The 18,579-nt window shown below is 40.4% G+C and overlaps 1 protein-coding gene across 2 annotated transcripts in view; it reads left to right on the top strand.

Annotated features, from left to right (window-relative positions):
• LOC139419472 (opioid-binding protein/cell adhesion molecule-like) overlaps positions 1 to 18,579 on the top strand; it is a 323,614-nt gene that overhangs the window by 151,164 nt on the left and 153,871 nt on the right. The window lies entirely within an intron of this gene.

Genomic DNA, 18,579 nt, shown 5'->3' with positions numbered 1-18,579 from the left:
TGGGCCAGTAACCAAAAGGTTTCTCGATCGAATCCCCGAGCTGACAAGGTAAAAATCTGTTGTTCTGCCCCTGAACAAGGCAGTTAACCCACTGTTCCCTGGTAGGCCATCATTGTAAATAATAATTTGTTCTTAACTGACTTGCGAAGTTAAATAAAGGTTTGAATTAAAAATATCATTAAAGACATTATAATGGAAACATTGGAACTTTAATTAAGAGCTTTCACAATGTTTGTCAGTTACATCTAAATGTTGTAAAACGTATATGATTAAATCTACAACTATTTGTGAGAAGATGCAATGTGACTTTAGCCTTCTAAATGACAATAGTTTTTCATGTAAAGTTTTACCCAGTCAGTAACCACTCCCACGTGAGCACAGACATTATGCCAAAAGGATGGATCGCCCATTTTTCCAGACTGCTTATAAAAGGACTCGTAACGAAATGTACATTAGACCAGACAGCATGGAGCGGTGGCTACACGGCTGAGAAATAGTTTTAAACTAAAGACCAGTATACGGACGGTAAGCCGGACGTCACAAATGGTTTAAAACTACTAGACCAGAAAGCGTTGAGCTGTGGCTACACGTGTAAAATGGTTAGACTGTACCAGACCAGACAAATGGTAAGACCCTCTGAAACTCAACAGAGAAGAAGACTAGATATGCACCGCCTGCAGCTCTGCATGTAATGTAGTGTAAGAAACTCGACCGAAGACGAGAAAAGAAGAACATTTTCCTATCAAAGACCATTGGTACGTCTGATGTATCCATTCTAACAGACAAGAACAAAGGAAACCTACTACAACTACTAAGGACATGGTGACCTCTGGTGGACAACCAGACACTTACACAACCAGAAACTTTCTGTCAAACTATTTGTCATAGACTGATCTGGCGAATTCAACAGAGAGAGACAAAGATATACAAGCGTAAATATGTACATTGCATTTCTAAATCCGAATGAGTGGTTGTTAGGGTGCTAAATATCCACATTTAAATTGCTTTGTCTCTCCTTCTCCCACTCTTTCTTTCCCCACCCCTTCATTGTGTAACCAGCCGTCATATCGGGTTAGTCCACTAGGGACTTTTCATTGCATTATGTAGTAATCAATGTATAATCTATCCTGTGTGCGTGTTTATGTAATTCTGGGTGATTTAGTTATTTAGTAAATAAATAATTAAGCCAATTTGTGTATCACTGAGTCATCATGTAGACTAGGGTTCGTGCAGATTTAACGGATTAAGCGACGTTCAGACTGATGAGGTAATAATAATTAATGGATGACTAATATGGACAATATATTCTGATATTCTTGAGTTAATTCGGGAAACATTAACTCATTAAACAAACCTTTTCCGTGGTGCCCCAAGATTTCGAATGAGTTAATTGTTACATGATTAATTTAATCATCGTTATAATTAAACATAGTTAATTGATTTGATAAAATAATCATCATCGCATTTATTAGAAAATGGAAGAAGTTCAAGATGACGGTCAATCACCCTCGGTCTGGGGCTCCATGCAAGATCTCACCTCGTGGGGCATCAATGATCATGTGGAAGGTGAGGGATCAGCCCAGAACTACACGGCAGGACCTGGTCAATGACCTGAAGAGAGCTGGGACCACAGTCTCAAAGAAAACCATTAGTAACACACTACGCCGTCATGGATTAAAATCCTGCAGCGCACGCAAGGTCCTCCTGCTCAAGCCAGCGCATGTCCAGGCCCGTCTGAAGTTATTTTCCACCATAATTTGCAAATAAATTCATTAAAAATCCTACAATGTCATTTTCTGGATATTTTTTTCTCATTTTGTCTGTCATAATTGAAGTGTACCTATGATGAAAATTACTGGCCTCTCTCATCTTTTTAAGTGGGAGAACTTGCACAATTGGTGGCTGACTAAATACTTTTTTGCCCCACTGTATATATGTGTATATATATATATATATATATATATATATATATATATATATATATGCACAGTGGGGAGAACAAGTATTTGATACCCTGCCGATTTTGCAGGTTTTCCTACTTAAAAAGCATGCAGAGGTCTGTAATTTTTATTATAGGTACACTTCAACTGTGAGAGACGGAATCTAAAACAAAAATCCAGAAAATCACTTTATGATTTTTAAGTAATTAATTTGCATTAATTTGCATTCCCTGTCATAGGTCAGTTAGGATCACCACTTTATTTTAAGAATGTGAAATGTAAGAATAATAGTAGAGAGAATGATTTATTTCAGCTTTTATTTCTTTCATTACATTCCCAGTGGGTCAGAAGTTTACATACACTCAATTAGTACTTGGTAGCATTGCCTTTAAATTGTTTAACTTGGGTCAAACGTTTAGGGTAGCCTTCCACAAGCTTTAAGTTGGGTGAATTTTGGCCCTTTCCTCCTGACAGTGCTGGTGAAACTGAGTCAGGTTTGTAGGCCTCGTTGCTCGCACACGCTTTTTCAGTTCTACCCACACATTTTCTATAGGATTGAGGTCAGGGCTTTGTGATGGCCACTCCAATACCTTGACATTGTTGTCCTTAAGCCATTTTGCCACCACTTTGGAAGTATGCTTGGGGTCATTGTTCCATTTGCGACCAAGCTTTGACTTCCTGACCGCTGTCTCGAGATGTTGCTTCAATATATCCACGTAATTTTCCTCCTTCATGAAGCTATCTATTTTGTGAAGTGCACCAGTCCCTCCTGCAGCAAAGCACCCCCACAACATGATGCTGCCACCCCCGTGCTTCACCGTTGGGATGGTGTTCTTCGGCTTGCAAGCCTCCCCCTTTTTCCTCCAAACATAACGATGGTCATTACAGCCAAACAGTTCTATTTTTGTTTCATCAGACCAGAGGACATTTCTCCAGAAAGTACAATCTTTGTCCGCATGTGCAGTTGCAAATCATAGTCTGGCTTTTTTATGGCGGTTTTGGAACATTGGCTTCTTCCTTGCTGAGCGGCCTTTCAGGTTATGTTGATATAGGACTTGTTTTACTGTGGATATAGATACTTTTGTACCCGTTTCCTCCCGCATATTCACAAGGTCCTTTGTTGTTGTCGTGGGATTGATTTGCACTTTTCGCACCAAAGTACGTTCATCTCTAGGAGACAGAACGTGTCTCCTTCCTGCACAGCATGAGGGCTGCGTGGTCCCATGGTATTTATACTTGCGTACTATTGTTTGTACAGATGAATGTGATACCTTCAGGTGTTTGGAAATTGCTCCCAAGGATGAACCAGACTTGCAGAGTTTATATATTTTTTTAGTTGAGGTCTTGGTTGATTTCTTTTGATTTTCTCATGATGTCAAGCAAAGAGGCACTTTGAAGGTAGGCCTTAATATACATCCACGGGTACACCTCCAATTGGCTCAAATGATGTCAATTAGCCTATCAGAAGCTTCTAAAGCCATGACATCATTTTCTGGAATTTTCCAAGCTGTTTAAGGCCACAGTCAACTTAGTGTATGTAAACTTCTGACCCACTGGAATTGTGATATAGTGAAATAATCTGTCTGTAAACAATTGTTGGAAAAATTACTTGTGTCATGCACAAAGTAGATGTCCTAACCGACTTGCCAAAACTATAGTTTGTTAACAAGACATTTGTGGAGTGGTTGAAAAACATGTTTTAATGACTCCAATCTAAGTGTATGTGAACTTCCGACTTCAACTGTGGGTTTCCTCACGGACATAACAGCAAAACTGAACGAGCTCAACTATGAGCTTCAGGGAAAAGACAAAGACGTGGCACACATCAAATCAAATCAAATTTTATTTGTCACATTCACATGGTTAGCAGATGTTAATGCGAGTGTAGCGAAATTCTTGATCAGCCCTGTCAATGCCTTTAATGCCAAGGTGGGTGTGTGGCCAAGGTGGGTGTGTGGGCCTCTCAGCTGAGGAATGGAAGGCTGGTGCACTTTCCAAACTTGGAGAAAAGGTCGCAAAACATCGGAAACAAAGATGCTTTTCTCCCGCTAGAATTCTGTGCCGACCTGGAGAAACTGGCATCCGAATTCAACAGGCGTTTTCAGGAGTTACAGTGCCTTGCGAAAGTATTCGGCCCCCTTGAACTTTGCGACCTTTTGCCACATTTCAGGCTTCAAACATAAAGATATAAAACTGTATTTTTTTGTGAAGAATCAACAACAAGTGGGACACAATCATGAAGTGGAACGACATTTATTGGATATTTCAAACTTTTTTAACAAATCAAAAACTGAAAAATTGGGCGTGCAAAATTATTCAGCCCCCTTAAGTTAATACTTTGTAGCGCCACCTTTTGCTGCTATTACAGCTGTAAGTCGCTTGGGGTATGTCTCTATCAGTTTTGCACATCGAGAGACTGAAATTTTTTCCCATTCCTCCTTGCAAAACAGCTAGAGCTCAGTGAGGTTGGATGGAGAGCATTTCTGAACAGCAGTTTTCAGTTCTTTCCACAGATTCTCGATTGGATTCAGGTCTGGACTTTGACTTGGCCATTCTAACACCTGGATATGTTTATTTTTGAACCAGTCCATTGTAGATTTTGCTTTATGTTTTGGATCATTGTCTTGTTGGAAGACAAATCTCCGTCCCAGTCTCAGGTCTTTTGCAGACTCCATCAGGTTTTCTTCCAGAATGGTCCTGTATTTGGCTCCATCCATCTTCCCATCAATTTTAACTATCTTCCCTGTCCCTGCTGAAGAAAAGCAGGCCCAAACCATGATGCTGCCACCACCATGTTTGACAGTGGGGATGGTGTGTTCAGCTGTGTTGCTTTTACGCCGAACATAACGTTTTGCATTGTTGCCAAAAAGTTCAATTTTGGATTCATCTGACCAGAGCATCTTCTTCCACATGTTTGGTGTGTCTCCCAGGTGGCTTGTGGCAAACTTTAAATGACACTTTTTATTGATATCTTTAAGAAATGGCTTTCTTCTTGCCACTCTTCCATAAAGGCCAGATTTGTGCAATATACGACTGATTGTTGTCCTATGGACAGAGTCTCCCACCTCAGCTGTAGATCTCTGCAGTTCATCCAGAGTGATCATGGGCCTCTTGGCTGCATCTCTGATCAGTCTTCTCCTTGTATGAGCTGAAAGTTTAGAGGGACGGCCAGGTCTTGGTAGATTTGCAGTGGTCTGATACTCCTTCCATTTCAATATTATCGCTTGCACAGTGCTCCTTGGGATGTTTAAAGCTTGGGAAATCTTTTTGAATCCAAATCCGGCTTTAAACTTCTTCACAACAGTATCTCGGACCTGCCTGGTGTGTTCCTTGTTCTTCATGATGCTCTCTGCGCTTTTAACGGACCTCTGAGACTATCACAGTGCAGGTGCATTTATACTGAGACTTGATTACACACAGGTGGATTGTATTTATCATCATTAGTCATTTAGGTCAACATTGGATCATTCAGAGATCCTCACTGAACTTCTGGAGAGAGTTTGCTGCACTGAAAGTAAAGGGGCTGAATAATTTTGCACGCCCAATTTTTCAGTTTTTGATTTGTTAAAAAAGTTTGAAATATCCAATAAATGTCGTTCCACTTCATGATTGTGTCCCACTTGTTGTTGATTCTTCACAAAAAAATACAGTTTTATATCTTTATGTTTGAAGCCTGAAATGTGGCAAAAGGTCACAAAGTTCAAGGGGGCCGAATACTTTCGCAAGGCACTGTAAATGACATAGGGGAGGTTGTTACATTTATCTCAAACCCTTTCCTACCCGTTGAGATTGATGTGTGCGCCAGATTGCAGCTGGTATTTGCTTTACCAATCAGAGTTGACATGGAGATAATTGACTTGCAAAATGACATCGAGTTGAAAGCAAGAGAAAGTGACTTTTAGGGTCTTTTGGGGGTAAACACTGAACAATGTTCCCTCCTTTCATCCTGCGCACTTAAGGTGAAGGCCTACTTTGGATCAACATATCTCTGAATGGCCTTTTCACAGATTAAAATAATCAATTCAAAGAACAGGTCTTGTCTAACTAATAGACATCTCACAGACAGTGTCAAACTTGCTGTGTCAAACTATGAGCCAGACTACAGAGCACTTGCTGACGGTGTGCAATCACAGCCGTCACATTGTGCGGGGAGGGGATCTCATCCACAGCCATCAGAGTGAGTATTGCCCATTTGAAATCTGTTGTAGGCTATATTGTTTACAAAAGGATATGATCTGTGTTGTGAAGTCAGCAAAAAAAAGAAACATCCCTTTTTCAGGACCCTGTCTTTCAAAGATAATTCAAAGATAAAAATCCAAAGAACTTCACAGATCTTCATTTGAAAGGGTTTAAAAAGTTTAAGCGGTTTCCCATGCTTGTTCAATGAACCATAAACAATTCATGAACATGCACCTGTGGAACGGTCGTTAAGACACTAACAGCTTACTGATGGTAGGCAATTAAGGTCACAGTTGTGAAAACTTAGGACACTAAAGAGGCCTTTCTACTGACTGAAAAACACCAAAAGAAAGATGCCCAGGGGCCCTGGTCATCTGCGTGAACGTGCATTAGGCATGCTGTAAGGAAGCATGAGGACTGCAGATGTGACCAGCGCAATAAATTGCAATGTCCGTACTGTGAGACACCTAAGACAGCACTACAGGGAGACAGGACAGACATCTGATCGTCCTCGCAGTCGCAGACCACGTGTAACAACACCTGCACAGGATCGGTACATCCAAACATCACACCTGCGGGACAGGAAAAGGATGGCAACAACTGCCCGAGTTACACCAGGAACGCACAATCCCTCCATTAGTGCTCAGACTGTCCGCAATAGGCTGAGAGAGGCTGGACTGAGGGCTTGTAGTCCTGTTGTAAGGCAGGTCCACACCAGACATCACCGGCAACAACGTCGCCTATTGCACAAACCCACCGTCGCTGGACCAGACAGGACTGGCAAAAAGTGCTCTTCACTGACGAGTCGCGGTTTTGTCTCACCAGGGGTGATGATCGGATTCGCGTTTATCGTCGAAGGAATGAGCGTTACACCGAGGCCTGTACTTTGGAGGTGGAGGGTCCATCATGGTCTGGGGCGATGTGTCACAGCATCATCGGACTGAGCTTGTTGTCATTGCAGGCAATCTCAACGCTGTGCATTACAGGGAAGACATCCTCCTCCCTCATGTGGTACCATTCCTGCAGGCTCATCCTGACATGACCCTCCTAGCATGACAATGCCACCATCCGTACTGCTCGTTCTGTGCGTGATTTCCTGCAAGACATGAATGTCAGTGTTCTGCCATGGCCAGCGAAGAGCCTGGATCTCAATCCCATTGAGCACGTCTGGGGCCTGTTGGATCAGAGGGTAAGGTCTAGGGCCATTTCCCCCCAGAAATGTCTGGGAACTTGCAGGTGCCTTGGTGGAATAGTGGGGTAACATGTCACAGCAAGAACTGGCAAATCTGGTGCAGTCCATGAGGTGGATTAAGTACTGCAGTACTTATTGCAGCTGGTGGCCACACCAAATACTGATTGTTACTTTTGATTTTGACCCCACCTTTGGGGACACTTTATTCCATTTATGTTAGTCACATGTCTGTGGAACTCGTTCCGTTTGTCTCAGTTGTTGAATCTTGTTATGTTCATACAAATATTTGCACATGATGAGTTTTCTGAAAATAAACGCAGTTGACAGTGAGAGAACTTTTCTTTTTTTGCTGAGTTTATGTTGCTCAAAAAGGGAAAGAGAAACAGTTCTGTTCATGATTGTCTTAGGCCTGTAATTGACTGATTTGAGGTAATATATAAATGGTGAATGACTAATAGGCCTGTGGAAATATTGAAACATGTAATTTGACTGTTATAAAATGTTGAATGATAGTTGCACTTCTGATTATACTATTTGTAACATTAAATTAATACTTATCGTGTCACTGACAGGTAACAAAATAAAGAATGTCAAAGTGGAACTACATTGTGGCCTTGTTTTTTTGTCAATTTTTGCAAGTGGTAGATCTTGGTTTACGTTTGGACTTGAGATTATGTTATGCTTGAAAAGGTTTGTGACTACTGCATTAGAGTCATACTCAGATTGCCATTACTTAAAGATCTAAAACATAATAGCCATTAGAAAAGGCTGAAGATATGAAGTCAAATGTGTCTGCCTAGGAAAAGGGCAAAGTAATGCTAGCAATTTATGTACAGTGGGGGTGGGGAGTATTTAGTCAGCCACCAATTGTGCAAGTTCTCCCACTTAAAAAGATGAGAGAGGCCTGTAATTTTCATCATAGGTACACTTCAACTATGACAGACAAAATGAGAAAAAAAATCCAGAAAATCACATTTTAGGATTTTTTAATGAATTTATTTGCAAATGATGGTGGAAAATAAGTATTTGGTCAATAACAAAAGTTTATCTCAATACCCTTTGTTGGCAATGACAGAGGTCAAACATTTCTGTAAGTCTTCACAAGGTTTTCACACACTGTTGCTGGTTTTTTGGCCCATTCCTCCATGCAGATTTCCTCTAGAGCAGTGATGTTTTGGGGCTGTTGCTGGGCAACACGGACTTTCAACTCCCTCCAAAGATTGTCTATGTGGTTGAGATCTGGAGACTGGCTAGGTCACTCCAGGACCTTGAAATGCTTCTTACGAAGCCATTCCTTCGTTGCCCGGGGGGTGTGTTTGGGATCATTGTCATGCTGAAAGACCCAGCCACGTTTCATCTTCAATGTCCTTGCTGAAGGAAGGAGGTTTTCACTCAAAATCTCACGATACATGGCCCCATTCATTCTTTCCTTTACACGGATCAGTCGTCCTGGTCCCTTTGCAGAAAAACAGGCCCAAAGCATGATGTTTCCACCCCATGCTTCACAGTAGGTATGGTGTTCTTTGGATGCAACTCAGCATTCTTTGTCCTCCAAACACGACGGGTTGAGTTTTTACCAAAAAGTTATATTTTGGTTTCATCTGACCATATGACATTCTCCCAATCTTCTTCTGGATCATCCAAATGCTCTCTAGCAAACTTCAGACGGGCCTGGACATGTACTGGCTTAAGCAGGGGGACACGTCTGGCACTGCAGGATTTGAGTCCCTGGCGGCATAGTGTGTTACTGATGGTAGGCTTTGTTACTTTTGTCCCAGCTCTCTGCAGGTCATTCACTATGTCCCCCCGTGTGGTTCTGGGATTTTTGCTCACCGTTCTTGTGATCATTTTGACCCCACGGGGTGAGATCTTGCGTGGAGCCCCAGATCGAGGGAGATTATCAGTGGTCTTGTATGTTTTCCATTTCCTAATAATAGGTAAACCAAGCTGCTTACCTATTGCAGATTCAGTCTTCCCAGCCTGGTGCAGGTCTACAATTTTGTTTCTGGTGTCCTTTGACAGCTCTTTGGTCTTGGCCATAGTGGAGTTTGGAGTGTGACTGTTTGAGGTTGTGGACAGGTGTCTTTTATACTGATAACAAGTTCAAACAAAGGATGGCTAATAATAATGTCTGGAACGGCGCAAATGGAATGGCATCAAATACATGGCAACCATGTGTTTGATGTATTTGATACCATTCTCCCAATTAAGGTGCCAACAACCTCCTGTGGTATCAGTGATACATGTATTGGAATTACCAACAAAACCAAGGAGTGCACGAGAAAATAGTATTTGATTTCAATGTTTGTGCTAATTTGCTCCGTTCGACTTCCTGCATGGCCCGTATTGTGAGGCTGATTAGCTAGGACAAACATGTGTTTGTAATCCTTGTCTGATTTTGTTCTGGGTAGGCAGGTAACATCTAACTGGATTCAATACTTTCTTGTGCACTGCTTGGTATTTAAAAGGATGGCGATTTAGTAAGAACTGTCTACCGATTAGACATACCTTCCGGCGTGGGAAAAGTGTTGCTTAACTGGTACAGTCACAGGTTCAGCCTTGTGTTTTATTCTAGGTCTGTACTGGGCTAGTAAAAGTAGGCAACTGCTGCAGGTAATTGTAATCACTGTCCAATCTACGGCAATAATATATACCAGTAGTTGAAATCTCAGATAGTAACACATCTTCTGTAATAAAATGGAATCAAATGGTCAGTAGAATTCATCTTGCACAATTCAGAAATGAAAAGCTCACATTTCAATCACATCGGAAACATTTTTCTCCACACGACATTGATGATCTCGTAATGGTTTAGAAACAAAGGACCATTCATTCGACCATTCCTTGAAGAACAAAAAGACAACCAGAAAATCAATGCTTTTTTATATCAAACATTCAACAAGACATTGGGAATTGGAAAGGACCATTCAATAAGACAACTGGAAGCACAGCAGAAAATAGATTATTAACCAAATGCATAGCAATTCAAAGGATGAGAATATTATCATATTATCCTAGACTCCTGCAACATGCAATGATCAGCGGCGTGTATTCATAGATGCCAAGGGAAGCACAAAAAATGGACAAAAATATATAAAAACAATGTGTATTTCGTCTCTGTGTTAAATATTTTTTCTTCAATTCAGAGGCTAAATCTATCTCACCGGAGAAAGCATACGAGAGAGAAAAACAGCGCCCCTCTTTCTCGCCCATCTATCTGACGTTGTCTGGTAAAAAAGACTGACATTGTTGCCACCCGTAGCATTGAATGCAAGGGAAGCTTGCAATCATTTGGCCTCCCTTGATCACATCACATCTAAAGCAAAACGCCATTGACGTAAAAAAAAAACGTAAATTGTTGCATCTTGTTGTGTCATTGTTCTCCAGTGGCTATCTAGCTAAAATTGGCACTCCTAAATTAACCATGGATGAAGATAGGGATTTGTACTTCTGGTTTTTCTTAATTTTCCATACTGGCCAATGATTATAACGGCGATTCGGATTCTACCATAAATTCATATATTGTGCCCCTGGCCTAACAGGATGGAAGTTCAATATGTAGCTAGATTTAATAGGCTAATGTTAACTAGCTGGCTAATTGTTGCCCATGAAAGGAAGTGTTGTGGAAATTACCACCAGGGACACTGGAGGTCAATCTTAAATTAATAATTCTTTATTATCAGCAAGCTGGAGAGGTTCCAACAAACTTAATGTACCAAGCAGTACACGTCTGTTAGGAGCTCCGACGGGGCAGTCCCATTCATTTCCTTATATATTGCTTACACAGACAAGTTATATTTGCATGATTTACATTATTGATAATTATATCATAATTAACGTTTGGTTCATGTATGTAACCGACCAATACCTCACGAGGCTTCTTCTCTCCAAGCTGAGACATTGAAACTGAGATATCCCTTTACATTCTCAAAGCAAGGTTCTGGGCATACTGCCAAATTTCTTATACTGATGGTGAGGATTCCTCCCAAGCACAGAAAGTCACTTGCATGAACCCAGTCAAATTGGTTATTAGAGAAGCACAAACATAACATTTTCCTTCACAGAAGTTAGGCTAGCGAGCAAGCATTTTAGCCATGTAACCTAGGACAACATAAATGAAAAACCTGTACTGTATGACAACATGAAACAGAGGAGGATGGCGTTGCCATTTCTCTACAAGTAGGGTGAGTCAACATGTTTTTTCTACTTGCACGCATGCACACACAGATATCAGAACCATGGACAGCCACATCATATTTAGCTTACTTACGTTGATCGGACTAAATTAATTTTGGTATCTTTCAGTTGTCACTGTATTAGACAAAGCATTGGTGATTTTATGATGAAGTTGAAATGGTGCAGGAATAGTGAAGGCAGCTCCTGTTTTCTTTGCGACTTGCGTTAACTCTCAGTGGTTCTAAATCAATAGTTGTTTAGTAGTCCGAAAATGTGAGAAAAATTTACTTGCTTGACCATGTTGTAAGTCATCTAACTATTGCTTTGTGGACTTCACCGGACAGAGGCTGCTCTCCGGTTTTGTGATGAAACAAAGGTGTGATTGAATTTATTCTTCCACTGTGTCTTCTTATTGTCTGAGCCTTAGGGCTATATATCACGTTGGAAACAGGTTAAAGAGCAAACAACAAAATGATTACAACACAGGCTGTAATATGGAATCATATTCTGGGAAAGTGGGTTATGCTTGCTGTTGAGAACACAGGATAGAAAGGTTACCGGAAATCAGTATAATAGGAATATAATTCACCCAAATGAACAACCATTCTATGATTGAAACCTTTTGAACCTCAACATTGCAATAGGGGTGGTCTGCAGTACACCCTTAGTACATTAAATAATTGTTCAAGGCCAAGAGATAGAATCAATATCACAGGCCTCACTTTGGCCCATAATTGACTTGTAACCGTAAGAAAAGTTCATCAGCATTGGAGTCAGATTAAAACAATTGGTACAGATCATCATGTCAAACTTGTTAGGTAACGGACATACATTGAAAGCCTCGTATGACACGTATGCCCTCACACAAACATACATCTGGAACACCCATGCCCTCACACAAACATACATCTGGAACACCCATGCCCTCACACAAACATACATCTGGAACACCCATGCCCTCACACAAACATACATCTGGAACACCCATGCCCTCACACAAACATACATCTGGAACACCCATGCCCTCACACAAACATACATCTGGAACACCCATGCCCTCACACAAACATACATCTGGAACACCCATGCCCTCACACAAACATACATCTGGAACACCCATGCCCTCACACAAACATACATCTGGAACACCCATGCCCTCACACAACCATACATCTGGAACACCCATGCCCTCACACAAACATACATCTGGAACACCCATGCCCTCACACAAACATACATCTGGAACACCCATGCCCTCACACAAACATACATCTGGAACACCCATGCCCTCACACAAACACATCTGGAACACCCATGCCCTCACACAAACATACATCTGGAACACCCATGCCCTCACACAAACATACATCTGGAACACCCATGCCCTCACACAAGCATACATCTGGAACACCCATGCCCTCACACAAACATACATCTGGAACACCCATGCCCTCACACAAACATACATCTGGAACACCCATGCCCAATTTCCTTCATATTCATGATATAAAGAAAATCTATTAACCTTTGGAAGAAATACGAGGGAATTACCAAGAGGAGCCTGTTGTATTGTGCAAGATTAATACGACACTCATTAGAGACGATTCCAGAAATTAAATTGTTGTTTTTACAACCAGTATCGGGATTTCAATATAAACTGTAGGGAATTACTTTTTAAATGGTTTTGAAGGTATAAAAAAATGACTTTACAATAAACTTTGAATTTCCCTCTCCAGAAAGATAGAAGTAACTCAAATCACATGCAACAATATGGCCTCCTAGCATTTTCCTTCTGCAGTGTTTGGTACTCACAAGTTCACCTGGTTGGGTTGGTACAATTGTTAAGACAGAAAATAATAATTTCAACCTAATTGACTCTTGCTCTTTCACAATCTCACAAAAGCAATAGTTTGAAAAAGCATTCCAGTCAGACTAGCAGCAGACAATTACCTTTTCTCAATTGGTTTTGCTAAGTCCACTGTCCTCTGTCCTCGGCTTGCCTCCTTTTGAAAGATGTAATTGAGGTGTGGTGACGAGGAGAAGGATCATGGACGGAAATGCACTTGTTGGAAATGAGATGGTCCTCTACTCACGTGTCATCAGGACAATGACGTTTACAGAGGTGGATCACAAAATAAATGTGTAAAGTAATAAAAACAAATTAAGTTAGTTGTGCAATACATTTTATAGATGAAGCAATAAGTAGCATATTGTTTTTAAACATATTATATCAAAACTTCTGCGGTAGGATACGCTCGTGCTTCTTTACCAAAAGGAGGTTATCAAGGAGGGGAGGACCATCTTCCATTTGCCTATTAAAAGAATTGACACAATCCGAACCACTTATCGGTTTCCGGGTCACGGAGGAGAGAGGACAGAGGATGGACTTTTGCCCAAACGAGAACTACCAATGTGTGAAGAATCAAAATGGCTGCCCAACAACATGTGGCAGCAGCCATTGCCAAACCCAGGCTTTTGACTAGCGGGGCATTTAAGCCCTGAAAAACGTCTGACAGACAGTTGGTCTGCCAGGCTGCGTGCTGCCCCCAAGACCTGAGCCAATCACAGCAGGGCTGCTTAGCATGCTACCTCGGCTATCTAGTCTTGTGATCTAGCTAGGTAGTCTTGTGAGTTATCTATGCTGGTTGTTAGCCTGCATAATTTGTATGTGTATAGAGTATATTTATAAGGGAGACTTCATGTTTTGTGGATAACATTTACATTTAAAGAGGGGTGAGCTCCACTCCTTACAGGCTGATCATATTCTCTTTCAGCCTCAGTGCTTGATGAGATTCAATAGCAACCTCAGATACTGATAAATCAGGATGCTGCCTTGTAGGCTGTTTCATTACCAAAGCTCATTGCAGGCATATTAGCTGTTAAAGTGCCTTATAGGCTGATGCATATGATCCAGTGGGTGAGCTCTATTCCTGGCAGGCTGATCAGATTCATTAGCATTCTCAATGTCTGATTAGCCAGTCTTGTAGGCTGTCACAAGGGGAGTTGTGGATTGAAATCGTCAAACCTGTTACAGTCAAGCCTGTCACTTTAATAGTTACTTTTAAATTCACTTTTACTAATTGAATCTCTTAAGATGGGAAAACATGTTTTTTACGACAATGTTACAATTAGTTGAAATTAATCATTTGGCAATTTTACCAAATTACACTACCCAAATTACACTACATTTGTAGATGCACATATCTCCCTGAATTCCCTTATTATCCCTGTCTGTGTGTTGTGAATGTCAGAGCACAAAATAGAAAATGTCCCTTTTGATAATATCGACCAATGAGAATTGGCAGCTGGAGGCATTTACACATGCAGGCCAGGTATACATCCTCTTCAATTTGGTCACACTGTCCATTGGATCCAAGGAACGAGCAGATGGTCACCGGGCTTCGGTTGCCATTATTAGCTTGGTTGGATATGAGTTATCATTGTTATGAGGCCAAATTACTCAGAGTATTAAAGAAAAGAAAGTGTTGAACATGCAGAGGCACCACACACCCCCCTGGTGCTTAAATGAGGGTGTCATTAGCTTAAGCTGCTGGGCTCTAAAGGCTTGATTTTAATGTTGGTTGCTAAGGAGTCGGCAATCAAACAGTTTTTGAAAGGATAACATTTGCATCATAATAAACAAAAAGTTGAAAATATGTGAGGAGCATTGAATGGAAAATGCGTATTAAACATTTGTAAGGATATGATACAGAGCTTGAGTCACCATTTTATCTTACCCATAACTGTTGTTAGGCAAAATCATGTCAAGCTAAACATCAAGCTAAATTCTACATTGACGAAGAGTGACAATACTGTTTTTAGCTCTAAATCTTATTTGACATTATCTGGACCAAATGTGTTGCTGTCAGTGTTATGCAGCAGTTTGTAAGGTACTCAGAACTGATGGTGCATTACTGGTGCCTCAGCATCACCCAAGTTAATAGAAATGGTGGTGATATCTTACCTTCGTCATTCTTTGCATTTTGAGGTGTTTTGCATCAATGAAACCAACAACCTTCAACTGTTTTGTTCAAAGGAAGGTAAATCAACTTTATATGGAGATGCTGTACAAGCAGTTATTAGACATTATCTATGAGTGCCTCTTTTTATGTGGTTTACATCTCTGAAAGAGCATCAAGTAATCTGAGCACACATCAGTCTTCTGTTGGAGCCTACTGTGACATCCATCTTACACAAGTTAGGTTTCAGCTTTTTCGTGTTGTCGTAAATCACGGAGATCGAGTCATACATTTTTTATATATCCGGGCACCTATGCACTACAATGCAATCCTAGCCGCTCCTATTCCGATGCCAGCCCGCATCCATTATGTCCTGTCCTCGCTTCCCATTCCTACTGCATGTTTAGTTGCACCTTTCCAACATAATTAATTATCATTAGTGGCAACACCGTCATGTCACTTTCCCCCGGCTAATTGTCTCTCTTCGCCACCTGCACTCTCCTCCTTGATGGCTCACTGCACTTTTTTACTTACTTTCTGCCCAACTTTTTTTCTTCTGACTTTTATTGACCTTTTGTACGTAACAAGACCAATTTTCATGGTCGAACAGAGGCCTATTGTGGTTAAACAAGGATGTCTGCTAACAGTATACAACTTGTTATCTGTGCAGCGGCAGTGTTACAAAATACTGGCTGTTGACTGAATTCATTATATGTGATAATCTCAATTCAATAGGTACAGTACAATGCAACATGTTTTACCACATCTTTGCAACTCAAGATGAGTTCGATAGAGATATGGCCCTGGGCGAGATGAATTGAGAGGGAATTTAAGTTTGAGTAGGTGTCAGTAAGAATCCAATGTAACACCATTACACCTTTGCGCTGTACAACCCCCTCCTTTGCTGTGATCCGACAAAAACTCTTGGAGACTTTTATCTCTCTCACCAACTTCAAACATCTGCTATGTGAGCAGCTAACCGATCGCTGCAGCTGTACATAGTCTATCGGTAAATAACCCACCCATTTTTACCTACCTCATCCCCATACTGGTTTTATTTATTTACTTTTCTGCTCTTTTTCACAACAATATCTCTCATCTGATCATTTATCACTCCAGTGTTAATCTGCAAAATTGTAATTATTCGCCTACCTCCTCATGCCTTTTGCACACAATGTATATAGACTCTCCTTTTTTTCTACTGTGTTATTGACTTGTTAATTGTTTACTCCATGTGTAACTCTGTGTTGTCTGTTCACACTGCTATGCTTTATCTTGGCAAGGTCACAGTTGCAAATGAGAACTTGTTCTCAACTGGCCTACCTGGTTAAATAAAGGTGAAATAAAAAAATGTAAAAAAATGTAAAAAAAACTCTAAAGCATGTTTTATTTGTTATAGTCACCCATAAAAATACCTTTTTGCCTTTTCACCTTACAGTCAGTCGTACAGTATATTTGTGTTTTCAATCCATAGTATTTTATTTAATCATCATTTATTTAATCATGGGCAGTATATAACCCTGTTATCAAATTACCATAATAACTTTATTGAAACAATACTTTGAATGTCTTTTCATGAATTAATTCTCCGGAAACAATCAAAATACACTCCTAATGTAACGATGTGCTCTGAGAGTCAGGAAGCATTTTCAGGGAGTGAGTGTTTTAATAAACAAATGAAACATAATACAAAACAAGAAACACAAACAACGCACAGACATGAAACAGAAACGATGAAGCCTGGGGAAGGAACCAAAGGGAGTGACATATATAGGGCAGGTAATCAAGGAGGTGATGGAGTCCATGTAAGTGTCATAATGCATGTAACGATGGTGACAGGTGTGCGCCATAACCAGCAGCCTGGTGACCTAAAGGCCGGAGAGGGAGCACGCGTGACACCTAAACCCTGCACATGACATTGACACATCCACAGCAAACATATTGACCAAAGGCTAAAACTGCAATATTAGACAGTTATGACATTGACACATACTGTATCCACAGCAAATTTAACGTATTGACCAAAGGACCAAAAAACTATATTAGAAGGTTATATGACAATGACACTCACCCTCAGCAAATGTATTGACCAAAGGCCCAAAGATTTTTATTTTTTTTATTTTTTACCTTATACAGTTACACTTCGGTCCTCTGTTCACTTACAGACTGAGAGACAAGATGGAGGAAGGATGTTGACTTACCAGAGGAATGATTACAGGCACATTTAATTCAGTCCCCCATCATGCCGTGTAATGATAACAATTAGTACATGTAGTTAGAATCAGGAAGTCAAGACAATGGGATCATTATTCATGATTGCAATTAACTCCCTCCACAGTAATGAATCTATTGATCTTCTAACCGTTCCTGTGCATTATTTCACTTCTGTTTCCTTTACTGTACATGCATTGGTATGATGTTACTGAATGTGTTTGAAGAGGGAAATGACAAATTACACTTCTGTTGCTAATTACAAAAATGTTCTATTATATTCTATGCATTTTGCTAACCAGCAAGTAAAAATAATGTCACACATTATGTACATTAGGCCTAGCTGTGTGTGAGAAAGCAGAGAGATTTTTTATTTCAAAAGCCAGGTGTGCTAATAGGAATCTGGATGCACACTGTCTATCTCACACCATCCGCATTTACTCTTAGCTGTCACATGCATCAACAGCATGTTTTCAATTCAATTCAGATGTTCTGAGAATGTTTAAAATGTGAAGCAATTTACAGCAAACGTCTATTCCTCTAATATTTTGTATAGCCAAGTATTAGTTTGACAAATGAGTAGCTAAACATAGACATACATATTATCCAATTAAATGTGTCATGTCATCCACAGATAACCTTGTGCTTTATTAGCAACACGTAATTGTGATATGATACAACAAGGAGCACAATCATATTGATACTGGATGAAATAGACACTCAATCAAACATAAGAGAACTGACAAGTATTCCCCCATGGGATGTGACTTACCCATCTTACCCATCACTGGTGGTGCAGCTGTCATTTCAAAACAATGCAACAGAGGAACATTTGATTTGTGGCTACATTTTATGAAAAATGAGAGGGACATACAGGATGATTTTGTATGCTAGATACTGTATGTTACAGTATCTACAGTCT

Source organism: Oncorhynchus clarkii, chromosome 10 (genome assembly GCF_045791955.1).
Source record: "Oncorhynchus clarkii lewisi isolate Uvic-CL-2024 chromosome 10, UVic_Ocla_1.0, whole genome shotgun sequence".
Classification (NCBI taxonomy): Eukaryota; Metazoa; Chordata; class Actinopteri; order Salmoniformes; family Salmonidae; genus Oncorhynchus; species Oncorhynchus clarkii.
The sequence above is the reverse complement of the archived record's forward strand: the minus strand, read 5'-3'. Positions and strand labels throughout refer to the sequence as shown.